Genomic DNA, 27,276 nt, shown 5'->3' on the forward strand with positions numbered 1-27,276 from the left:
TAGTCTTCCAAAACTCACAGAAGAAGAGATGGGCAACCTGAATAGCTCTCAACTAAAGAAAATGAATTAATAATTAATTATCTTACAAAACAGAAAATACCAAGCCCAGATGTATTCACTGGCAAACTCTTCCAAAAACTTAAAGGATAGGTTATACTAATTATCTACAATCTTATTCAGTAAAGCAGAAGAAGACTTACTACAGCATTACTCTCATACCAAAACCAGAAAAAAAGAGATAACCAAAAAATCCACTGATCAATATCTCAAAGAAAAAGAAAAAAAAAAAGTACAAAAATATTCAGCAAAATATTAGCAAACTGATTCCAGCAATGTATAAAAAGTCTTACATACTTTGACCAAGTGTTGTTTATCCCAGGTATTCAAGGCTGTTTCAACACTCAAAAATCAGCTCATAATCATAGTATGTTTATAAATATATAGGGTCCTGTTATAGAGCCCTTAAAACCCTTGGTATTTTCTATGTGATAGGAATGTATTTTGTAAATCATAAGAAGTCTCTTTGGAACACACCCGTTTATGTTAATGAAGTAGCTTAGGGAAGCATGCCCACATAGTATCTTGGTGGGGCTGTTCCCCAGAAAGACCACTTCTTGGAAGAGAACATATGAAAAAGTCTACATGACCTTGGGTTTGCTGATGACTTTTTAGATATACCATAGAAAGCATGATCCATTGAAAGAAAGAATTGATAAACTAGACTTCATTTGAGAGATTATTTTTAATGTTCACTTTGTTAAATCTTTTGTTTCATTTAACAGACTTAGTTAACAAAAATAAGGAATAATCAAAAACATAAAAATCACTAAAGGCATGTTCTAGAAAATACTTTACTTTTAGCTTTATGACTTCAATTGAAGAATGGGATAAACTAGGCTTTTAAAATAATAATAATAATTATTATTATTATTATTTTTTTATTGTAAACAAATGGGATACATGTTGTTTCTCTGTTTGTACATGGCGTAAAGGCATACCATTTGTGTAATCATAAATTTACATAGAGCAATGTTGTTTGATTCATTCTGTTATTTTTTCCCTTCCCCCCACCCCTCCCACCCCTCTTTACCCTCTATACAGTAGTTCCTTCCTCCATACTTGCCCCCCTCCCTAACCCTAACTCTAACCCTTCCCTCCCCCCCATTATGTGTCAACCTCCACTTATTAGCGATATCATTCGTCCTTTGGCTTTTTGAGATTGGCTTATCTCACTTAGCATGATATTCTCCAATTTCATCCATTTGCCTGCAAATGTCATAATTTTATCATTCTTTATGGCTGAGTAATATTCCATAGTATATATATACCACAGTTTCTTTATCCACTCATCAATTGAAGGGCATCTAGGTTGGTTCCACAGTCTGGCTATTGTGAATTGAGCAGCTATGAACATTGATGTGGCTGTATTTCTGTAGTATGCAGATTTTAAGTCCTTTGGGTATAGGCCAAGGAGTGGGATAGCTGGGTTAAATGGTGGTTCCATTCCAAGTTTTCTAAGGAATCTCCACACTGCTTTCCATAGTGGCTGCACTAATTTGCAGCCCCACCAGCAGTGTATGAGTGTACCTTTCTCCCCACATCCTCGCCAACACCTGTTGTTGCTCGTATTCTTGATAATCGCCATTCTAATTGGGGTGAGATGGAATCTTAGGGTGGTTTTGATTTGCATTTCTCTTATTACTAGAGATGTTGAACATTTTTCCATATGTTTGTTGATTGCTTGTAGATCTTCTTCTGTGAAGTGTCTATTCATTTCCTTAGCCCATTTGTTGACTGGACTGTTTGAATTCTTGGAGTAGAGTTTTTTGAGTTCTTTTTAGATTCTGGAGATTAGTGCTCTATCTGAAGTATGATTGGCAAAGATATTCTCCCACTCTGTAGGCTCTTTCTTCGCATTGCTGATAGTTTCCTTTGCTGAGAGAAAGCTTTTTCGTTTGAATCTATCCCAGTGGTTGATTCTAGCTTTTATTTCTTGTGCTATGGGAGTCCTGTTAAGGAAGTCTGGTCCTAGACCAACAAGGTGAAGATTTGGACCTACTTTTTCTTCTATAATCTGCAGGGTCTCTGGTCTGATTCCGAGGTCCTTAATCCATTTTGAGTTTAGTTTCATGCATGGTGAGAGATATGGGTTTAGTTTCATTCTGTTGCATATGGATTTCCAATTCTCCCAGCACCATTTGTTGAAGAGGCTATCTTTTCTCCATTGCATATTTTTGGCACCTTTGTCTAGTATGAGAAAATTGTATTTATTTGGGTTTGTGTCCGTGTCCTCTATTCTGTACCATTGATCTACCTTTCTATTTTGGTACCAATACCATGCCGTTTTTGTTACTATTGCTTTGTAGTAGAGTTGAAGATCTGGTATTGCAATACCCCCTGTTTCACTCTTCCTGCTAAGGATTGCTTTAGCTATTCTGGGTTTCTTATTCTTCCAGATGAATTTCATAATTGCCTGCTCTATTTCTGTAAGGTACGTCATTGGGATTTTAATTGGAATTGCATTGAATTTGTATAGCACTTTAGGTAGTATGGCCATTTTGACAATATTAATTCTTCCTATCCAAGAACATGGAAGATCTTTCCATCTTCTAAGGTGTTCTTTAATTTCTTTCTTTAGTGTTGTATAGTTCTCATTGTAGAGGTCTTTCACCTCTTTTGTGAGATTGATTCCCAAGTATTTTATTTTTTTTGAGGCTATTGTGAATGGGGTAGTTTTCCTAATTTCTCTTTCTGAAGATTCATCACTTATGTATAAAAATGCGTTGGATTTATGGGCATTGATCTTGTAACCTGCTACTTTACTGAAATCACTTATGAGTTCTAAGAGTTTTCTGGTGGAATTTCCAGGTTCCTCTAAATATATAATCATGTCATCAGCGAACAGGGATAGTTTGAGTTCTTCTTTTCCAATTCGTATCCCTTTAATTTCTTTGGTTTGTCTAATTGCTCTGGCCAGAGTCTCAAGAACGATGTTGAATAGAAGTGGTGAAAGAGGGCATCCCTGCCTTGTTCCAGTTTTTAGGGGGAATGCTTTCAGTTTTTCACCATTTAGAATGATATTAGCCATGGGCTTAGCATAAATGGCCTTTACAATGTTAAGGAATGTTCCCACTATCCCTATTTTTTCTAGTGTTTTGAGCATGAAGGGGTGCTGTATTTTATCAAATGCTTTTTCTGCATCTATTGAAATAATCATGTGATTCTTGACTTTAAGTCTATTAATATGGTGAATTACGTTCATTGATTTCCTGATGTTGAACCAACCTTGCATCCCTGGGATGAAACCCACTTGATCATGGTGCACTATCTTTTTAATATGTTTTTGTATGCGATTTGCTAAAATTTTGTTGAGAATTTTTGCGTCGATGTTCATTAAGGATATTGGTCTGAAATTTTCTTTCCTTGATGAGTCTCTGTCTGGTTTAGGTATCAGTGTGATATTGGCTTCATAGAATGAGTTTGGGAGGGTTCCCTCCTCTTCTATTTTATGGAATACTTTGAGAAGTATTGGAATGAGCTCTTCCTTAAAGGTTTTGTAGAACTCGGCTGAGAACCCATCTGGTCCCGGACATTTCTTTGTTGGTAGGCTTTTGATGACTTCTTCTATTTCAGTACTTGAAATTGGTCTATTTAAATTGTTTATGTCCTCCTCGTTCAGTTTAGGCAATTCATATGTCTCTAGAAACCTGTTGATGTCTTCGAAATTTTCTATTTTGTTGGAGTATAGATTTTCAAAATAGCTTCTAATTATGTTTTGTATTTCCATCCTGTCTGTTGTGATATTTCCTTGTTCATTCCGAATTTTAGTGATTTGGGTTTTCTCTCGTCTTCTCTTTGTTAGTGTGGCTAAGGGTTTATCAATTTTGTTTATTTTTTCGAAGAACCAACTATTTATTTTGTCAATTTTTTGTATTGTTTCTTTTGTTTCAATTTCATTGATTTCAGCTCTGAGTTTAACTATTTCCTGTCTTCTACTACTTTTGGTGCTGTTCTGTTCTTCTTTTTCTAAGGCTTTGAGCTGTAGTGTTAGGTTGTTTATTTGTTGAGTTTTACTTCTTTTATTAAATGCGCTCCATGAAATAAATTTCCCTCTAAGTACTGCTTTCATAGTGTCCCAGAGATTTTGATATGATGTTTCTTTGTTCTCATTTACCTCTAAGAATTTTTTAATTTCCTTCCTAATATCTTCTGTTATCCATTCATCATATAATAGCATATTGTTTAATCTCCAGATGTTGGAATAGTTTCTGTGTTTTACTCTTTCATTTATTTCTAACTTCAATCCATTATGATCTGATAGAATACATGCTAGTGTCTCTATCTTCTTGTATTTGCTAACATTAGCTTTGTGGCATAATATATGGTCTATTTTAGAGAAGGATCCATGTGCTGCTGAGAAGAAAGTGTATTCACTCTTGGTTGGATGGAATATTCTATAAATGTCCGTTAAGTCTAAATTATTGATTGTGTTGTTGAGATCTATGGTTTCTTTGCTCAATTTTTGTCTGGAAGATCTGTCCAGTGGTGAGAGCGGCGTGTTAAAATCACCTAGTATTATTGTGTTGTGGTCTATTTGGTTTCTGAAATTGAGAAGGATTTGTTTGACATACATAGATGAGCCACTGTTTGGGGCATAGATGTTTATGATTGTTATATCTTGCTGATTTATGCTTCCCTTAAGCAGTATGAAATGACCTTCTTTATCCCTTCTGACTAACTTTGGCTTGAAGTCCACATTATTGGAAATGAGGATGGATACTCCAGCTTTTTTGCTGAGTCCATGTGCATGGTATGTTTTTCCCCATCCTTTCACCTTTAATCTATGGGTATCTTTTTCTATGAGGTGAGTCTCTTGCAGGCAACATATTGTTGGATCTTTCTTTTTAATCCAGTCTGCCAGTCTATGTCTTTTGATTGATGAATTCAGGCCATTAACATTCAGGGTTATTATAGAGAAATGATTTGGTTTCCCGGTCATTTGGTTCATTTTTAAAATTTTGTTTATTTATTTGTTTGACACAACTTGTTTCCTCCTTTATTTGACAATTCCTTTAGGATAATTCCTCCCTTTGCTGATTTGCTTCTTTGTTTTTCATCTCTTCCTCATGGAATATTTTGTTGAGAATGTTCTGTAATGCTGGCTTTCTTTTTGTAAATTCTTTTAGCTTTTGTTTATCATGGAAGGATTTTATTTCATCGTCAAATTTGAAGGTAAGTTTTGCTGGGTATAAGATTCTTGGTTGGCATCCATTTTCTTTCAGGGCTTGAAAAATGTTGTTCCAGGACCTTCTAGCTTTTAGGGTCTGGATTGAAAAATCTGCTGATATGCGTATTGGTTTCCCCCTGAATGTAATTTGGTTCTTTTCTCTCACAGCCTTTAAAATTCTGTCTTTATTTTGTATGTTAGGTATTTTCATTATAATGTGCCTTGGTGTGGGTCTGTTGTAATTTTGTGTATTTGGAGTCCTGTAAGCCTCTTGAACTTGATTTTCCATTTCATTCTTCAGATTTGGGAAATTTTCTGATATTATTTCATTGAATAGGTTGTTCATTCCTTTGGCTTGTTTCTCTAGGCCTTCCTCAATCCCAATAATTCTTAAATTTGGCCTTTTCATGATATCCCATAGTTCTTGTAGATTCTGTTCATGATTTCTTACCATCTTCTCTGTTTGTTCAGCTTTGTTTTCAAGGTTAAATATTTTGTCTTCAATGTCTGAGGTTCTGTCTTCCAGGTGTTCTATCCTATTGGATATGCTTTCTATGGAGTTCTTAATTTGGTTTATTGTTTCCTTCATGTCAAGGATTTCTGTTTGGTTTTTTTTCAATATCTCTAACTCTTTATTGAAATGATCTTTTGCTTCCTGTATTTGCTCTTTTAACTGTCGATTGGTGCGATCAATCAATGCTTGCATTTGCTCTTTCATCTCATCATTCAATGCTTGCATTTGCTCTTTCATCTCATCGTTTGCTTCTCTGATCATTTTAATTATGTACATTCTGAACTCCTTTTCTGTCATTTCTTCTGCCATGCTGTCATTGGGTTTTATTGATGTAACATCTAGATTTGTTTGCAGCATTTTCTTTCCTTGTTTTCTCATGTTGTTCAGATATCAGTGGACCGCTGAGATATTGCAGATTTCCTCTGTTGATTTACAATGACCCTGAAGATTTCTATATATATCCCCTCTTAGCCTTCAGTAGGCTGAAGTCTTGGAGGAGGTTGATAATGCGGTGCTCCACAAGGAAGCTGCCTCTCTAGGAGTGGTGGCCTTCAGGTGGGGTATATTCCCTGCTAGTGGGCAGAGGTGCCTCCACTTGTTGACCAATGGTCATCCAAAGGGGACCTAGGCTGTGGGCTGAGGCAAGGCCTGTTTGGGCCTGTGTCTGTGGTTTTACCGTCCTTGTGGGGAAACCTCACCAGGCAGGGAGGACTCACCCAGTGGGGAGGTCTCGCTGGTCAGTTTCCTCCTAGAGGTTCCCCTCAATTTACAGCTACTGCCTGGGCTGGGCTGCCTTCCTCTGCAAAGTTTCCAGGGGCCCGGCCCTACCTCCTGGGCCTGGGAGCCTCACCCTTCGCAGATGAATCTCCTTAGGCTGCCCCTCCTCAGAGAATTTGCCCATAGGCCTGGAACCTTCACTCCGCCCTAAGCCTGTCTCTGTGCGGCTCTTCCACCCAGAAGCCTCCTAGATCCTGGGACCCTGTTCTGCACCTAATCGCCTGGCTGCGTGGCCCCTCCTCTGAGCAGCCACCTGTGGCCCCGAACAATCGCTCTGAGTCCCAGAGACCCGCCACAGGCCTCTTCCTCCAGACAGCCGCCCAGTATGCTGGTGCAGTCACTAGGAGTCCAAGAAACTCACTTCGTGCCTCCTCCTCCCACCAACCACCCGTAGCCCGGGGCAATCAATCACTCTGAGTCGAAGTGACCCTCCCCGTTCCTTCTCCTTCTCCAGATAACCCCCCGGGTGTTCAGGAGCAGTCCCTCTGAGTGGCTCTGAATCCACGTGACCCGCTGCACGGGTCCTCTGGGCACCGCCCGGAGCTCTGGTGTGGCCCCTCAAGACCAAGCGTCCCACCACGCTTCTCCTCCAGGCAGCCCCCCTGTGTTCAGGAGCTGTCACTTTAAGACCAAACAACTCACCACTCGCCTTCTCCTCTGAGCAGCCGCCTGGAGCGCTAATGCAGTCACTGCGAGTCCAAAGGACCCGCCGCGCTCCTCCTCCTCCTCCTACTCCTCCGGGCAGGCCCCGGGGTTCAGAAGTGGTCAGAGTCCAAACAGCTCGCCATGCAGCCCCTTCTCTGGCAACCGCCTGTAGTTCCCGTGTAGTCACCCGAATCCAAGCGGCTGCTCCTCTTCCTCCTTGTCCTCAGGGCAGGCCCCGGTGTTCAGAAGCGTCGTTCTGATTCCAAACAGCTCGCCGCACGGCTTCTCCTCTGGCAACCGCCTGCAGCTCTGGTGCAGTCTCTCCGAATCCAAGTGGCCACGCTCCTCTCCTCCTCCTCAGGGCAGGCCCCGGTGTCCTGAGTCCACACAGTTCTCCCCGCCACTCCTCCCCCGGGCAGCCGCCGGAGCCCCAGTGGCTGCTCCGAGTCCCAGCGCTGTGCCGAGCGGCCTCCTCTATGGCGCTCCAGCGGGGGGAGGGGCGTCTCGCCGGCAGTTCTACTTCACAAAGTTTCCTGCGTTCCGGGACCCCCGTCCCATCCGGGATGCCCCCCCAGGGGGTGAGAGTCACCCGGCTACTTTGAGTTGGTCCCAAGCGTCTCAATATCTCCTCTCTTGAATCCTGAGTTCTGGAGCAACACGTAATGCAGCCACCCTCTAGGCCGCCATCTTGAAAAACCAATAATTATTATTATTATTTCTATTTCAGTACTGGGGATTAAACCCAGGGCACATGCTATCAGGTTCTCTAAGTGTTCTACCACTGAGCTACAGCCTTAGCCTTTTTAGTTTTTACTTTGAGATAGGATGTCACTAAGTTGTCCAGGTTGACCTGTAACTTGTGTCCTTCTGCCTCACGAATAGCTGGAATTACAGGCACATGCCACCATACCCTAATAAACTAGACTCCATTAAAATTATAAATTCCTAGTTAGAAAAAGACACTGTCAAGAGAATGAAAAAACAAGTCACAGACAGAGAGAAAATCTTAGCATAAGACATACTGATAAAGGACTGGTCTTCCAGATACACAAAAAACTCTTAAAGCTCCACAATAAGAAAACAGTAAAAGTAGGCCAATGACCTTAATGGGCACCTCACCAAAGGAGATACACAGGTGGCAAAAAAGCATATAAAAAGATATTCCATGTCATATAGCATCAGGTATATGCAAATTAAAACAACAGTAAGAGTTGGATCTAGTACCATCCACCTGTAATCCCAGGAGCTTGGGAGGCTGAGGCAGGAGGACTATGAGTTCAAAGCCAGCCTCAGCAACTTAGCAAGACCCTGTCTCAAAATGAAATATTTTAAAAATGGAGATTGGGGATATACCTCAGTGGTTAAGCATCCCTGAGTTCAATCCCTGGTACCAAAACAAAAAACAAACAAAAACCCCAGTAAGATATCATTACACACCAATTAGAATCTCCAAACTCCAGGACACTGATAGTACCAAATGCTAGTGAGGATGTGGAACTCTCATTCTTAGCTGGTGAGAATGTAAAATAATAAATACTTTGGATCCATATGATCCATATAATCCAGCAGTTGTACTGCTTGGTATTTACCCAAAGGAAATGAAAATTTATGTCCACACAAAAACCCATGCATGGATTTTTATAGTAATTTTATACATAAGTAACCAAGATGTCCTTCAATAGGTGAATGGATAAACAAAGTGTGGTACATACAGACAATGGACTATTACTCAGTGCTAAAAATAAATGAGCTATTAAAGAAATGAAGGAAAAGTAAATGCATATTGTTATGTGAAGGCAATCAATATGGAAAAAAAAAAAAAAAAAAACCCTGGCAAAATAAGTGGTTTCCCCTAATCAGAAGTTTTGCTTTCTATGGTTTCATTTACGTGTAGTTTGAAAATATTAAATGGAAAACTCCAGAAATAAATAATTTATACATTTTAAATTCTGAGTAGTATGGTGAAGCCCACCTAGCTCTTTCTTGCTTGAGATGTGAATCATTCCTTTGTCTAGCATATTCCCACTGTACACAGTACCCTCTGTTAGTCATTTGTATCCATCCTATTATCATAGACTGTCATGGCATCACAGTGCTGGTGTTCAAATAACCCTTATTTTACAAAATAAAGGCCCCAAAGTACAAGAGTAGTATGCTGGCAATTTTATTACAGTATATTATTAAAATCATTTTTTTCATTATTGGTTATTGTTATTCTCTAAATGTGCCTGATTAATGGAATCACCTTATTGTAGGAATATATGGGAAAAATAATATATATGGTACTATTTATAGTTTCAGTCATCCACTGGGAGTCTTAGAACACATTCCCTATGGATAAGGGGGGAATTACATATACTGTATAATTCCTATTACTTGATATTCTGGAAAAGGCAAAGCTATAGAGACCTTAAAAAAAAATCACTGGATGCCAGGGGATGGGGGGGAGAGAGAGAGAGAGAGAGAGAGAGAGAGAGAGAGAGAGAGAGAGAGAGAGAGAGAGAGAGAGCGATAGAGATGAATAGGCAGAGAAGAGAGAAATGGGGATGAGGCACAGTGAAAATACTCTTCATGCTACTATAATGGTTGGTATGTGTGACCAAAATACCTAACAAGAACAACTTAGAGAAGAAAACATTTATTTTGGTTCACAGTGTCAGAGGTTCAATCTATGGTTGACTGGCTCCAGGGCAGAAACATCATGGTGGAAGGGTGAGTTGAAGGAAAAAAGAAATGAAGGAAATGTAAATGCATATTGTTATGTGAAAGTAATCAATATGAAAAAAAAAAATCTGGCAAAATAAGTGGTTCCCTGCTTTCTGCAGCAAGCAGAGGGAGGTGTGCAGGAATAAGACAAACCTTTCCAGGGCATTCCCCCATGACTTCCTTTTTCTACCTAGGTCTTACTTCCTAATAGTCCATTAATCTATTACTGAGGTCAGAGAAAACATGAGCAAGTCACTTTTAAAGTATTACCTTTGAGCACGTGAGACTTTCAAGGACATTCCACATCCAAACCATAACAACACTTGTCATTACAGACTGCTCCAAATCCATAGAATGTACAGTACCAAGAATGAACTCTAATGTAAACTATGGACTTGGCTGTAATGATGTGTCAATATAGGTTTAATTGTAAGGAACATACCACTGTGTGGTGTGTGTTGATGATGGGGAGATTATGCATGTTATGTTTGAATGCAGAAGCATATGGGAAGCATTTTTACTTTCTACTAAAAGTTGATGTGAACCTAAAATTGTTCCAAAAAAATAGTCTATTAAAAAAATTCCATCCCCAGAGAATTACCATTATTTAATGTGTCTGGAAATTCTTGAAAAATCCTTATTTACTGAACTTGTCATTATTTAACCTGATTCAGAACTTATTTATTTGGTAATCCCTATCCCCAAGATGTTGGTCAAAAACAACTAGAGAAAACTGTTTAACATTATAGTTGCCTCAGTTTAGTGATAGTAGGTGGGGAAAAAAACCAGAAAGTCCTAAACATTTAGAATGACTATGTGGGAAATGAAATAGCCATAGGCAAATAAGTTCAACATATTTCTGTGAATCTGAAAGGCTATATATATAGGCAGGGCAATTTATATGCCCAGAAAAATACTAAGAGCACACTTATTTCTCAATTTCAGGTGACCCCAGGACTCTGTGCAATCAGGAAGGGATAGTTAAGGGAGGGTTCTAAACTGCGAGAACCTCAATATATACTTAGAGACTGTAGGTAAAAGGTGGAAGATTTATTGGTTCAAATAACATTTATTAGAGTGTATTGTCAGAACTATTCTATTATCAGTTACTGTTGTTTAACTTAATTTGTAAGTTTAACTTTATTGAAGGAATGTATGTATAGGAAAACAAAACATAGTATATACATATATAATGTTTGGTAGTATTTGTGGTTTCAGAGTAAGGGTCTTGGAATATTAACCATAGATAAGGCAGGGCTACTGTCCATCAGATATTTCATTAAGTTTATTTTACTGATGGAGTTTCTCACAGAGTCTTCTGGTATGTTCCAATATATAAGGGCTGTATTTTTGAGGAATTGGGGATTGAACTCAGGGACACTATATTCACTACCACTGGGCCACATCCAGATCTATTTTTTTTTTTTTTTTTTTTTTGAGACAGGGTCTCACTAAGTTGCTGAGACTAGCCTCAAATTTGCAGTCCTCTTGGTATGCCTGCAATTTTCATTCTAGGATCTCCCCTCAAAATGGTAAAGTACCTTCATTTCTCTCTTGATTTGGAAGTACTGCTTCTGGTTTGCTAGGTCCTCCTCCTCCTCAGTTTGTTCCTTCATTTTGGTAGTTTGCTCCTTATTTCAACCTCTACAAGCTTCTGGGAGATGGGAACAAGCAAAATTTATTTTTTAGAAATTTCCAGACTGAAAGGTATATGTGCTAATCTGAAATTTTGTTAAAATTTGGTTTGGTATAGAATGTTATGTTTGAAGTTAATTTCAAAATCTTGTAGATGTGTCTCCAATGACCTTAAACTTTCTCTAGTCCAGTGACAAGTACATAACAATTTTGATTTTTTTATTCTTTTTATGTAATTTTTTTTTTCTCTCTCTAGAACATCATCTCCAGTGTACTCAAATTTTACACTGATATGTCTTAGTATGAATCTATTTCATCTGTTTTCTGGGGTCCTCTGTGGGCTCTTTTTACTTCCCTGTGAATGAAAATTTAACTTACATATAAAATTTGGGCAAGGAATGCAAGAATAAAATGCAGTTAATAGAATTTGAAAGGTTCCTAATCACTGAACAAGAAACACCATAACAGGTGAGTCTTGGTGAATCCGAACAAATAAGATGATGTGTTTTAACACTTATTCAACCCCAATTGTAGTTACTAAGACAAAGAAAGAGAGATTGATATAGTGAAATTTTTGTGTAAGGATGGTAGTTCTGGGTCATTTTCCTCTTATTAAAATATAATGTCATTTACAAAATATAATAGACATTAAAATATAATAGATATTTTAGCCTTCCGTGTTCTGTGAGCTATTCTTTCAGACCCTGAATGCCTTTTATTTTCTCAAGCCTACAAATTTCTATCCTTTTTACCTAAAACATATATAAACATATGTTTTATGAGATTTGTCTTTTATAAAATTATGTTAAAATAAGGTTAGAATAAAACTTAAGGAAATGTGTTCTATTATCAAAATTATATATTGCTGAATTTTTTTCTTTTTTTTCCCCTAAAAATGAAATCAAAGATGTTATCCTAAGACATACTACCATGAATACATAAAAACAGTGGCTATTTTTAAAGAGATTATACCATAAAATCAAAAGGGATATTATGGAGGATGGGAAGAGAATGGACTTTACTACAGAATTCTTTTATTTGCAGTAACTTGTTTCTTTTTAAATCCTTCAACGTAAAGATAAATACATATGTGGTCTATAAAGTACTTTATATGGTCTTTTATAAAGTGCACTTTCTCCTTTTCCAATCCAAAGACACTGAAAAAAGGAATATAACAAAGTTTTTTTTTTTTCTTTCTTATCTCATATTGGTAGATGAACTCAGTGGAAATTTAACTATTCTATTCCCAAATTATTTTAATTATTAGTATAAAATTTTTTCATTCCTCAAGGCAATAATACTTCAACTGTTTTTTGGACTTTAGCAGAGGGAAAACATTTCTAAGGATATGGCTCATTAGGTCTGTGCTCTCAACCACTGAATTTAGACGTTTATTTAAAAACTAGATAAATGACACATGAAAACTTATAAGTAAAAAATGAGACATGTCCCCAATTAACTTTCATTATACTGATGATATAAGTGAAAGCAATGACTAATAAAAGCTGAATAAATCATCTATACTGAATTTTTTAAAAACACACTTTTCAAGTATAATTTTTGGGTGCAAGATTTAAGTTAATAACACTTCTAGATTCTGAAAAGATGCTCTTGACCTCTCTCTATTCAACCACCTAAAAACTGTTAGCCTTTTAACTGTGTAATGAGGTCACTTGGTAAAAATAGAAAGAAAAAGAAAAGCGGGTGGAAAAAAGAAATGAAATGGTATCTACACAAAATTTTGTGAAAAATCAGGCAGAGTATCAAAGATTTGAAAACTGAATTTTAACACTGACCAAATCAATAAAAAGATAAGAGACTGGAAGTCCAGCTGGAAAATGTTTATTGAACCATTGCTAGTGATAAGAGTATACCATTTTGAATCGAAAGGGTGCTCACTTTAATATTGGCCTGAAACTTTACCATTTATTCTCACAACAAAAACACTTTTTTAAAAAAAGTCAAGTTGTCCTGATCTTTTGGATTTAGCATTTGAATCCTGTATTTCCACAAAAGGGTACATGTTCTTCTAAGTAGAATAGTCCTAAAGATTTAAAATTTTAGTTCTATCTAAAAGTTGATCTCTGACACTTTGCTTCCCATTTACCCCTGATGACAGTATATAGACTGCAGTTTGCAATGACTGACTGAATGATGACTTGAACAGAACCTCAATTAACTCCCTGAGTCTTTTTAATGTTGACTTCTGACTCAGAAAAGTACACTATCATATGAGAGGATTATACCACCAGGCTTCAAATAAGCACATGAAGAAGTCCTATTATGGGAATTGTATTAAAGTGTGTAAGTGGCTTGAATGGCCATATACTCCTGAAGCCCAGACTTTGTGAGCATAGATTACTTAAAAATAAATCTCCAAGGTGCTGCCAGGAGTGATGTTCCAAACTATTTCAAAGTACACAATTCTTCCAGTTAATATTCACCATGGAATTTGTTCCCATCCTGAGAAATGCCAAAGTTTTCTATGAAACTCCTTCCCTTCACAAGTGCAGACAGAATAAGAGTACTCAAACTTGTGAAGTTCTTACATTGCAGTATTCAAAATCTTTTGTTATGAAAGTCTTCACATCTACAGAAAAGTCAAAAACAGTATATTCATACTTGTTTTAAAAACACTTTGTAATTACACATTTGATATCCTTTTAATACAATAATTATAAAATTTCATATATGCAAGTTTTTGAGTGTTTTTGTTTAATTCTGTTATTAATTTTAAATTATATTCTTTTGTAATGAAAGAGTGAAATTTCTATAATTTTTCCTTTTTAAAATCATCAGAATATTCTTTGTAATCTAATTTATGATCAATTTGTCCATGGATTCTTGAAAGAAAATTTATCCTCTGTGGAGTACAAATATTGAACTGTGTGTGATGTATATACTTAATATTAAGAGTTATGCTGTTCAGATACTGTCAAAATTATTAATGCTTTACTGTTTAAACATATTAATTACTAATAGAATTATTATTGTCTATTATTTTCATAGATTTGTTTTCTAATTTTGATGACTTGGTAATGTATAATCATTTGTGTCTGTTATGAAGTTGTCCTTTATAAAAAAAATCATCAAAAATTTAAGTCCTATTTAATACTCTTTTCTTGTCTTGAGTTCTGTTATGATTGGTATTAACAATGTACCATCTGTTATTTCCCCTTCCCCCAACATTTTAAAGTTTTGTCTGAAATATTTTAATTTTTACTTTAAAATATTCTTATTTTCTTTGACAGTAATTCTTTGTAAAGAGCTTATTGACTGTATTTTTACCTGATCTGAGAATATTTCTTTTTTAATTGAAAAAATTAACCCATTGATAATTATTATCATAGCTGACATCTTTGCAAATGTCAACAGGTATCATTTTGATCTTGTTTTAATGCTTCTTTCACTTTTCTGTTGATGTCTAGTTTTGCCTTACAAAAACTAAAATTTATATACTTATAAATTGTTCATTTGTTTTAATACTGGGAATTGAACCAGGGATCCTTTTTCACTTAGCCACATCCCCAGCCCTATTTATTTTTTATTTTGAGACAGGGTCTCAAAAGCTGAGGGCTTTACTAAGTTATTAAGGCTGGCCTCATACTTGTAATCCTCCTGCCTTAACCTCCCAAGTCATTGGGATTAAAAGTGCTTTAGTCATCCTTTTTTTTTTTTTTTTTTTGTGGTGCTGGGGATTGAACCCAGGGCCTTGTGCATGCAAGGCAGGCACTCTACCAACTGTGCTATATCTCCAGCTAGTCATCTTTTTCACTGCTGTAACCAAAAGATCTGACAAGGGCAATTTTTGAGGAGGAAATGTTTATTTGGGGCTCAAAGTTTCAGAGGTCTTTGTCCATGGATGGTCAACTCTGTTACTCTGGGCCCATAAGGCAGAACACCATGGTGGAAGGGTGTGGAGGAGGAAAGCAGCTCAGGACGTGATAATTAGGAAGCAGAGAGCCTAAGCTCAGCTCACTAAGGACAAAATATATACCCCAAAGACATGTCCCCAATGACTCACCTCTTCTAGTCACACACTACCTGCCTACAGTTATCACCTAGTTAATCCATTCAAGTGGATTAATGCATTGATAAGGTTAAAGCTCTCATCACTCAATCATTTCACCTCCAAACTTTCTTGCATTGTCTCTCACATGAGCTTTTTGGGAGTACCTCATACCTAAATCATGACAATAGGTATATGCCATCATGCCCTATAATATACTTATAATTTTAATAGTACTCATTTCATTATTTTACTAATGTTTACCATCATATTAAATACATTAATTCATGTTTCTTTAATGATTAATGGATGGAATAAAATATGTGATATGACAAAAATCAGTCCCATTAACACAAAATTTTTTTAATGTTTTATGAGTTTTCTTTAAAAGATGATTTTTGCCTGGGCATGGTGGTACAAACCTGTAATCCCAGCAGCTTAGAAGGTTAAGGCAGGAGGATCGCAAGTTCAAAGCCAGCCTCAGCACCTTAGTGAGCCCAAAACAGCCTAGTGAGACCCTATCTCAAAATAAAAAGAATTGGGGATATAGTGGTTAAGCATCCTGGGTTTAATCACTGGTGCCAGAAGAAAAAAAGGTGTTCTTTGCCTTTTTGTTTTGAAGCCATTTAAAAATATTTGTATTGTATTGTCTTCAATGATTATAAATAATGCCTTAATGACATTGAGTTTTATATTTGCTTGATTATTCCTTTAGCTAATATATATCCTTAAAGATTATTTAAGGGAAATTTATTAGTGGCATGAGTTCTAAGGCCTTCTATAAGTGATACTTATTTCTGCTGCCTTCAAACATAAGGCAAAAAAAAAAAAACATTTTTTTTTTTTCTTTTCCATACAGAGGATTGAACCCAGGAGTGCTTTTTATTTTTGGTCCTGGGATTGAAGCCAGGGGCACTTTACCACTGAGTTACAGTCCCAGTCCTCTTTATATTTTATTTTGAGACAGAGTCTCACTAAACTGTGTAGGGCTTTGCTAAGTTGCTGAGGCTGTCCTCCTACTTGTGATCCTCCTTCCTCAACCTCCCAAATTGCTGGGATTACAGGCATGCACCCCCATTCCCAGCTCCCAGGGACGCTATATGCACTAGCTACACGACTACCCCTTTATTATTTTTTTGAGACAGGGTCTTACCAAGTTGCTAAAGGTCTTGCTAAGTTGTTGTTGTTGTTTTTTTTTTTTTTTTGATTACTTTTTTATTTTTACAGACTGCATGTTTTTTTATTGTAAACAAATGGGATACATGTTGTTTCTCTGTTTGTACATGGAGTCAAGGCATATCATTTGTGTAATCATAAATTTACATAGGGTAATGTTCTTTGATTCATTCTGTTATTTTTTTCCCTTCCCCACCACACCTCCCACCCCTCTTTTCCCTCTATACAGTCCTTCCTTCCTCCATTCCTAACCCTAACCCTAAACCTAACCCTATCCCTAACGCTAACCCCTCCTACCCCCCATTATATGTCATCATCCGCTTATCGGCGAGATCATTCGTCCTTTAGTTTTTTGAGATTGGCTTATCTCACTTACCATGATATACTCCAATTTCATCTATTTGCTGCAAATGCCATAATTTTATCATTCTTTATGGCGGGGTAATATTCCATTGTATATATATGCCACAGTTTCTTTATCCATTCATCAATTGAAGGACATATAGGTTGGTTCCACAATCTGGCTATTGTGAATTGAGCAGCAATGGACATTGATGTGGCTGTATCTCTGTAGTGTGCTGATTTTAAGTCCTTTGGGTATAGGCCAAGGAGTGGGATAGCTGGGTCAAATGGTGGTTCCATTCCAACCTTTCTGAGGAATCTCCATACTGCTTTCCAGAGTGGCTACACTAATTTGCAACCCCACCAGCAATGTATAAGTGTACCTTTATCCCCACATCCTCGCCAACACCTGTTGTTGCTTGTGTTCTCGATAATTGCCATTCTAATTGGGGTGAGATGGAATCTTAGGGTAGTTTTGATTTGCATTTCTCTTATTACTACCGATATTGAACGTTTTTTCATATATCTGTTGATTGCTTGTACATCTTCTTCTGTGAAGTGTCTGATCATTTCCTTAGCCCATTTGTTGATTGGATTATCTGTACTCTTGGTGTAGAGTTTTTTGAGTTCTTTATATATTCTGGAAATTAGCACTCTATCTGAAGTATGAGTGGCAAAGATATTCTCCCATTCTGTAGGCTCTCTCTTCACATAACTGATAGTTTCCTTTGCTGAGAGAAAGCTTTTTTAGTTTGAATCTATCCCAAATGTTGATTCTTGCTTTTATTTCTTGTGCTATGGGAGTCCTGTTAAGGAAGTCTGATCCTAAGCCAACAAGTTGAAGATTTGGACCTACTTTTTCTTCTATAAGATGCAGGGTTTCTGGTCTGATTCCGAGGTCCTTGATCCATTTTGAGTTGAGTTTTGTGCAGGGTGAGAGATAGGGGTTTCATTTCATTCTGTTGCATATGGTTTTCCAGTTTTCCCAGCACTATTTCTTCAAGAGGATATCTTTTCTCCATTGCATATGTTTGGCCCCTTTGTCTAGTATGAGAAAATTGTATTTATTTGGGTTTGTGTCCATGTCCTCTATTCCGTACCATTGATCTACCTGTCTATTTTGGTGACAATACCATGCTGTTTTTGTTACTATTGCTTTGTAGTATAGTTGAAGTTCTGGTATTGCGATACCCCCTGCTTCGCTCTTTCTACTGAGGATTGCTTTAGCTATTCTGGGTTTCTTATTCTTCCAGATGAATTTCAAAATTGCTTGCTCTATTTCTGTAAGGTACATCATTGGGATTTTAATTGGAATTGCATTGAATCTGTATAGCACTTTTGGTAGTATGGCCATTTTGGCAATATTAATTTTGCCTATCCAAGAACATGGGAGATCTTTCCATCTTCTAAGGTTTTCTTTAATTTCTTTCTTTAGTGTTCTGTAAGTCTCATTGTAGAGGTCTTTCACCTCTTTTGTGAGATTGATTCCCAAGTATTTTATTTTTTTTTTGATGCTATTATGAATGGAATAGTTTTTCTAACTTCTCTTTCTGAACATTATGACTTACATATAAAAATGCATTGGATTTATGAGCATTGATCTTGTAACCTGCTACTTTACTGAATTCACTTATGAGTTTTGAAAGTTTTCTGGTGGAATTTCCAGGTTCCTCTAAATATATAATCATGTCATCAGCGAACAGGGATAGTTTGAGTTCTTCTTTTCCTATTTGTATCCCTTTAATTTCTTTGGTTTGTCTAATTGCTCTAGCTAGAGTTTCAAGGACGATGTTGAATTAAAAAAAGAATAGAAGTGGTGAAAGAGGGCACCCCTGTCTTGTTCCAGTTTTTAGGGGGAATGCTTTCAGTTTTTCAACATTTAGAATGATATTGGCCATGGGCTTAGCGTAGATGGCCTTTAAAATGTTAAGGAATGTTCCCACTACCCCAATTTTTTATAGTGTTGAGCATGAAGGGATGCTGTATTTTATCGAATGCTTTTTCTGCATCTATTGAAATAATCATGTGAATCTTAACTTTTAGTCTGTTGATATGGTGAATGACATTTATTGATTTCCGGATGTTGAACCAACCTTGCATCCCTGGGATAAAACCCACTTGATCATGGTGCACTATCTTTTTAATATATTTTTGTATGCGATTTGCTAAAATTTTGTTGAGAATTTTTGCGTCGATGTTCATTAAGTATATTGGTCTTAAATTTTCTTTCCTCGATGTGTCTCTGTCTGGTTTAGGTATCAGGGTGATATTGGCTTCATAGAATGAGTTTGGGAGGGTTCCCTCCTCTTCTATTTCATGGAATACTTTGAGGAGTATTGGAATGAGCTCTTCTTTAAAGGTTTTGTAGAACTCGGCTGAGAACCCATCTGGTCCCGGACATTTCTTTGTTGGTAGGCTTTTGATGACCTCTTCTATTTCATTGCTTGAAATTGATTTATTTAAGTTGTGTATGTCCTCCTCATTCAGTTTAGGTAATTCATATGTCTCTAGAAACTTATTGATGTCTTTGAGGTTTTCTGTTTTGTTGGAGTATAGATTTTCAAAATAGCTTCTAGTTATGTTTTGTATTACACTCATGTCTGTTGTGATATTTCCTTGTTCATTCTGAATTTTAGTAATTTGAGTTTTCTCCCTCTTTCTCTTTGTTAGTGTGGCTAAGGGTTTATCAATTTTGTTTATTTTTTCAGAGAACCAACTCTTTATTTTGTTAATTTTTCCGATTGTTTCTTCTTTTTAATTTCGTTGATTTCGGCTCTGATTTTAACTACTTCCTGTCTTCTACTACTTTTGGTGTTGGTCTGCTCTTCTTTTTCTAGGGCTTTTAGCTGTAGTGTTAAGTTGTTTATTTGTTGATTTCTACTTCTTTTGTTGAATGCACCCCATGAAATAAATCTTCCTCTAAGTACTGCTTTCATAGTGTCCCAGAGATTTTGATGTGATGTATTTTTGCTTTCATTTACTTCTAAGAATTTTTTTATTTCCCTCCTGATGTCTTCTGTTATCCAGTCATCATATAATAGCGTATTATTTAATCTCCAGGTATTGGAGAAGTTTCTGTTTTTTATTCTGTCATGTCTAATTTCAATCCATTATGATCTGATAGAATACAAGGTAGTATCTCTGTCTTCTTGTATTTGCTAACAGTAGCTTTGTGGCATAAAATATGGTCTATTTTAGAGAAGGATCCACGTGCTGCTGAGAAGAAAGAGTATTCGTTCTTTGTTGGATGGTATATTCTATATAAGTCCGTTAAGTCTAAATTGTTGATCGTGTTATTGAGATCTATGGTTTCTTTATTCAATTTTTGTTTGGAGGATCTATCCAGTGGTGAGAGAGGTGTGTTAAAATCGCCTAGTATTATTGTGTTGTGGTCTAATTGATTTCTGGAATTGAGAAGGATTTGTTTGACGTGCATGGATGAGCCAATGTTCGGGGCATAGGTATTTGTGATTGTTATGTCTTGCTGATTTATGCTTCCCTTAAGCAGTATGTAATGTCCTTCTTTATCCCTTCTGACTAGTTTTGGCTTTAAGTCCACATTATCTGAAATGAGGATGGATACTCCAGCTTTTTTGCTGTGTCCGTGTGCATGGTATGTTTTTCCCATTCTTTCACCTTTAGTCTATGGGTATCTCTTTCTATGAGATGAGTCTCTTGCAGGTAGCATATTGTTGGATTTTTCTTTTTAATCCAATCTGCCAGTCTATGTCTTTTGATTGATGAGTTTAGGCCATTAACACTCAGGGTTATTATTGTGATATGATTTGTATTCCCACTCATTTGACTCATTTTTGTTTTTTGACATGATTTGGTTTCTCCTTTATTTGGCTATTCCTTTAGGCTAGTTCCTCCCGTTGCTGATTTGCATCATTGTTTTTCATCTCTTCCTCATGGAATATTTTGTTGAGAATGTTCTGTAATGCAGGCTTTCTTTTTGTAAATTCCATTAGCTTTTGTTTATCATGGAAGGATCTTATTTCATCGTCCAATCTGAAAATAAGTTTTGGTGGGTATAAGATTCTTGGTTGGCATCCGTTTTCTTTCAGGGCTTGGTAAATGTTGTTCCAGGTCCTTCTAGCTTTTAGGGTCTGTACTGAAAAATCTGCTGATATTCTTATTGGTTTCCCCCTGAATGTAATTTGATTCTTTTCTCTTGTGGCCTTTAAAATTCTGTCTTTATTTTGTATGTTAGGTATTTTCATTATAATGTGCCTTGGTGTGGGTCTGTTGTAATTTTGTATATTTGGAGTCCTATAAGCCTCTTGTACCTCGTTTTCCATTTCATTCTTCAGATTTGGGAAATTTTCTGATATTATTTCATTGAATAGATTGTTCATTCCTTTGGTTTGTTTCTCTAAGCCTTCCTCAGTCCCAATAATTCTTAAATTTGGCCTTTTCATGATATCCCATAATTCTTGTAGATTCTTTCATGATTTCTTACCATCTTCTCTGTTTGGTCAACTTTGTTTTCAGGATTAAATATTTTGTCTTCAATGTCTGAAGTTCTGTCTTCCAGGTGTTCTATCCTATTGGTTATGCTTTCTATGGAGTTTTTAACTTAGTTTATTGTTTCCTTCATTTCAATGATTTCTATTTGTTTGTTTTTCAGTATCTCTAACTCTTTATTGAAATGATCTCTTGCTTCCCATATTTCTCTTTTAACTGTTGATTGGTATGATCATTTAATGCCTGCATTTGCTTTCATCTCCTCCTTCAATGCCTGCATTTGCTCTTTCACTCTCCTCGTTTGCTTCCCTGATTGTTTTAATTATGTACATTCTGAACTCCCTTTCTGACATTTCTTCTGGTGTGCTGTCATTGGGTTTTATTGATATAGTATCTAGGTTTGTTTGGAACATTTTCTTCCCTTGTTTTCTCATATTGGTCAGATATCACTGGGACTCTGAGATATTGCAGATTTCCTCTATTGGCTTATAGTGTCCCTGTAGATTTCCAGTATATCACCTCCTAGCCTTCAGTAGCGTGAAGTCTTGGAGGAACTTGATAATGCAGTGCTTCCAAAGAAAGCTGCCCCTAGCCTGCTACTGGTTCCAGGGCTTGGAGCTGGCTCTATGCAGAAAGGCTCTCACTGGGTGGCCTGCTCCGAGAAGCTGGCCGTGGAAGGAGCTTGCTGTCGGAGGGAGCAGGGCTGCTTGGGGAAGTCCCTGGCTGCCCTGCCCTGGTCCCTGTAGCCACCTGCGGGCCTGGGCCCGCTGCTGGGTCTCGGGCTTGGAGCTGGCTCTGTGTGGAGAGACTCTCACTGGGCGGCCTGCTCCGAGAAGCTGGCCGTGTGGAAGGAGCCCACTGCTGGAGGGAGCAGGGCTGCTTGGGGAAATCCCTGGCTGCCCTGTCCTGGTCCCTGAAGCTGCCTGCAGGCTGGAGCTCACCACTGGCTCCAGACTTAGAGCTGGTTCTGTGCAGAAAGGCTCTCACTGGGGGGCCTGCTCTGAGAAGCTGGCCATGTGGAAGGAGCCCGCAGCTGGAGGGAACAGGGCTGCTTGGGGAAGTCCCTGGCTGCTCTGCCCTGGTCCCTGAAGCCGCCTACGGGCCTAGGCCTGCTGCTGGGTCCGGGGCTTGGAGCTGGCTCTGTGCGGAGAGACTCTCACTGGGCGGCCTGCTCGGAGAAACTGGCCATGGAAGCAGCCCGCCACCAGAGGGAGCAGGGCTGCCTGGGGAAGACTCTAGCTGCCCTGCCCTGCTCTGAGAAGCTGCCCCTGTCCAGGCCTGCCTCCCGGGCCGAGCTTCACCCGGTGAGGGAGACTCACCTTGTGGCTCTATGTTAGTCCGAGTCTCTCAATGTCTCCCCTTCTTGAATCCTGGGTTCTGGAGTGACAGGGATGCAGTCACCCTCTAGTCCACCATCTTGGATTGCCTCTTGCTACGTTGTAGAAGCTGGACTCAGATTTACAATCCTCTGCCTCAGCCTCCTGAGTTGCTGGAATTACAATGTGCCACTATGCCTGGCTTTGTATGGAACTCTTGATTGTATCTCATTCTTTTCCCCTCAAAACAGTAGATTTTATCTATTTTCTTTTAGTTTATTATAAGATGTTCATTATAAATAACTAAGGCCAGCTCAAAACTTATTATAGAGTAGGAAACCTGTTTCTTCCTGATATCCATAGGACCTCTCTTTATCAGAATTCCCCTGTCATGAGAGTACATTTAAATAGCAATCTCTTTTCATAATGATCTCTTTTTATTAATTTTGCTCCCTATAAAATAAGCTAATTTGATTGATATATACACACCAATCTTTCAGTTGAGAAATTTTCTTCTGTTGGATGTGAAGTTCTACTTTTATTTCTTCTCTCATTTGTTGGCTTTCTATTCTCTGCCTTTTATTTCTATGATCTTCTCTTTCATAATTTTATTTTCCTGCTTATTCTAGTGAGCCTTCCTTTTTGCCAGAACATTTTTCTGTATTTGTGATTGACTATTAAGGATCCTGTTTTCAATTCTGCAAATGTGTTTTTGAAAATTTCTTTCTCATCTTTCTTCAAATCATTCAGTTCACCTTATTCCTAGCCAACTCTTTTTACATTCTACTCTATTGTCTCATCTTTTAGTTCCAGATTCACAAAATATAATTTTTCATGAATTTTTGGAAATACAGAGAAAACCTTTAAAATTTTCTGAGGTAAATGTTCTTCAAAATTGTGTAGCTCATTTGTATCATAAAGGTGCTACCGAATATGTTACTGCAGGATGTTTTCATAGATGTCTGTAATGGTTAATTTCAATGTGTCAACTTAACTCAGCAAAGGGATGCCCAGATAGCTAGTAAAACATTATTTCTAGGCATGCCTCTGAAGGTGTTTCTGGAAAAGATTAGAATTTAAATTAATAGACCAAGTAAATTCAATTCAGTCATCAGTCACACTGGTGTGTAGACAGGCATCATCTAATCCTTTGAGCATTACAATGGAATGAAAAGGAAAGGAAGGGTGGATTCTCTCTCTCCAGTATCTGGAACACACATCTTCTGCCATTGGACATCAGTGCTCCTGGTTCTCAGGTCTTCAGACTCTGGGACTTAGATCAGCAGGAGCTCACTGCACCAGGGTTTTCATGCTTTCAGTCTGGAATTGGGAGTTACACTACTGATTTCCTTAATTTTCAGGACTTTGAACTTGTAATAAATTATACCACTGACTTTCCTGGTTCATCAGCTTGATGCCAACCAAGATGACAGAAATGTTAAAATTTTCTGACAAAAATTTTTCAAAATACATTGAATGAAAATGAAACTATAACAAATCCAATGTGTGGGACACATCTAAAGCAGTGCTAAGAGGTAAGTTTATAGCAGTAAATGCATGTCAGAAAAGGGAAAAAGTTAAAAAATCAGTAATATAAGCTCCAGTATTAAGAACCCAGGAAACAGCAAAATAATCTCAAAGCATTCAAACAAAAGGATATAATGAAGATAAGAGCAGAAATCAGTGGAACCTATAACAGAAAAGCAATAAAGAAAATCCAAGCAAATTGCTGGTGCTATGAAAAGATCAGTGAAGTTTACAAATGGCTAGCAGGACTGACAAAGGAAAAACATCAGGGAAGAAATAAGGAATATCGGTATATACCCTGTAAACATCAAAATATAATAAGGGAGTGCTGTGAACAGTTCTACGCACACATACATTTCACAATTTTTCAAAAAACACAAACTATCACAACTCATCCAATATTAAATAAGTAATACTAATGACCTGTAACCATTAAGGAAATTGAATTTGTAATTTAAAATTCCTACAAATTAAAGCCTCAGGCCCAGATTGTTTCACTAAGAGATCTACCAAGTATTTAAAGAAGAATTAACACAAATCCTGTACAGTTTCTTCCAGAAAATGGAAGAGAACATTTCCCAATTTATTTTATGAAGTTATTACTGTCCTGATACCCAAACTAGGCAAAAATGGTATCAAAAGCAACCAAAGAGAACAAAAGCCCTAAATGTCAAAATTCCCAATTTTTTGGGGGGGGAGGGGAGTGGGGGGTTACCAGGAATTGAACTCAGGGGCACTCGACCACTGAGCCACATCTCCAGCCCTATTTTGTATTTTATATAGAGACAGAATCTCACTGAGTTGCTTAGCACCTCACTTTTGCTGAGGCTGACTTTGAACTTGCAATCCTCCTGTCTCCGCCTATCAAGTTGCTGGGATTACAGGTGTGCTCCACCACAGCTGGCAAAATCCCTCATTTATATAAATTTTAAAAATATATAAATACATATAATATATAATATACATAGTATATATAATAAATAAATAATATAGAATATATAATGTAATAAATATATAACATTATATATAATATGATATATAATATATATGATAAATACATATAAATATATATTTATGTATTTACATATATATGTAATATATATATTTATATATAAATATATATTTATATATCTTTTTTTTTTTTGGTTGTAGGTTGACACAATACCTTTATTTTGTTTGTATGTTGTGCTGAGGATTGATCCCAGGTCTCACATGTGCTAGATGACCACTCTACCAATGAGCCACAATCCCAGTCATCAAATCCTTGATTTTTTTTATGATTTTTTTTTTTATTTTGATTCATTGTACACAAATGGAATACAACTATTGTTTCTCTGGTTGTACATGAAGTAGAGTCATACCATTTGTGTATTCATACATGTGCATAGAGTAATGACATTTGTCTCATTCTATTATCTTTCCTTCCTCAACTCGCTCCCCACCCTTCATGTCCATCTACACAATCCATCCTTCTTCCGTTCTTCCCTTAACCCCCCACACCCATTATGTATCATTAACCACTTATCAGAGAAATCATTCGGCCTTTGGGTTTTGGGGATTGGCTTATTTCACTTAGCATGATATTCTCCTACTCCATCCATTTACCTGCAAATGTCAAAATTTTATTCTTCTTTATGACTGAATAATATTCTATTGTGTATATATACCATAGTTTTTTTATCCATTCATCAATTGAAGGGCATCTAGGTTTGTTCCACAATCTAGCTATTATGAATTGAGCTGGTATAAACACTGATGTGGCTGCATCACTGTAGTATGTTGACTTTAAGTTCTTTGGGTATAGGCCAAGGAGTACAATAACTGGGTCAAATGGTAATTCCATTCCAAGTTTTCTAAGGAATCTCCATACTGCTTTTCAGAGTGGCTGCACTAATTTACAATCCCACCAGCAATGTATGAGTGTATCTTTTCCCCACATCCTCACCAACACCTATTGTTGCTTGTATTCCTGATAATAGACATTCTAAATGGGGTGAGATGGAATCTTAGGATAGTTTTGATATGCATTTTTCTTATTACTAGAGATGTTGAACATTTTTTCATATATCTGTTGGTTGCTTGTAGATCCTGCTGTGTGAAGTGTCTGCTCATTTTCTTAGCCCATTTATTGATTGAGTTATTTGTATTCTTGGTGTAAAGTTTTTTGAGTTCTTTATAGATTCTGGAGATTAGTGCTCTATCTGAAGTATGTGTGGCAAAGATTTTCTCCCACTCTGTAGGCTTTCTCTTCCCATTATTGATTGTTTTCTTTGCTGAGAAAAAGCTTTTTAGTTTGAATCTACCACAACTATTGATTCTGCTTTTATTTCTTGTGCTTTTGGAGTCATGTTAAGGAAGTCTGGTCCTAAGTCAACATGATGAAGATTTGGACCTACTTTTTCTTCTGTCATGTGCAGAGTCTCTGGTCTAATTCCTAGTCCTTGATCCATTTTGAGTTGAGTTTTGTGCAGGGTGAGAGATAGAGGTTTAGTTTCATTTCGCTATGTATGGTTTTCCAGTTTTTCCAGCACCACTTGTTGAAGAGGCTATATTTTCTCCACTGTGTTTTTGGCACCTTTGACTAGTATGAGATAACTGTATTTCTGTGTCCTCTATTCTGTACCTTTGGTTTAACTGCCTATTTTAATGCCAATACCATGCCATTTTTGTTACTATTGCTCTGTAGTATAGTTGAAGGTCTGGTATTATGATACCACCTGCTTCACTCTTACTGCTCAGGATTACTTTTGCTATTCTGGGTCTCTTATTCTTCCAGATGAATTTCATTATTTCTTTTTCTATTTCTATGAGGAATGTCATTGGGACCAAATCCCTGATTTTTCATTAAAAAAAAAAAAAACTTACCAAAACATTAGCAAATAAAATTCAGCATTATCAAAAAAAAAAAAAAAAAAAAAAAAAAAAAAAAAAAAAA

At 37.1% G+C, this 27,276-nt stretch overlaps 1 protein-coding gene across 11 annotated transcripts in view; it reads right to left on the minus strand.

The window, feature by feature from the left end:
- LOC306663837 (uncharacterized protein) overlaps positions 1-27,276 on the minus strand; it is a 175,511-nt gene that overhangs the window by 85,455 nt on the left and 62,780 nt on the right. Inside the window, exon 3 of one of the 11 annotated variants that reach the window (XR_013764539.1) lies at positions 11,411-11,523. The exons of the other annotated variants lie outside the window; for them this stretch is intronic. The gene's annotated coding sequence lies outside the window, so the exon portion shown is untranslated. The remainder of the gene's footprint in view (positions 1-11,410; positions 11,524-27,276) is intronic. 11 annotated transcript variants of the gene reach the window in all.

The sequence above is a fragment of the Sciurus vulgaris genome, assembly GCF_902686455.1.
Source record: "Sciurus vulgaris genome assembly, chromosome: 6".
NCBI classification, from domain to species: Eukaryota; Metazoa; Chordata; class Mammalia; order Rodentia; family Sciuridae; genus Sciurus; species Sciurus vulgaris.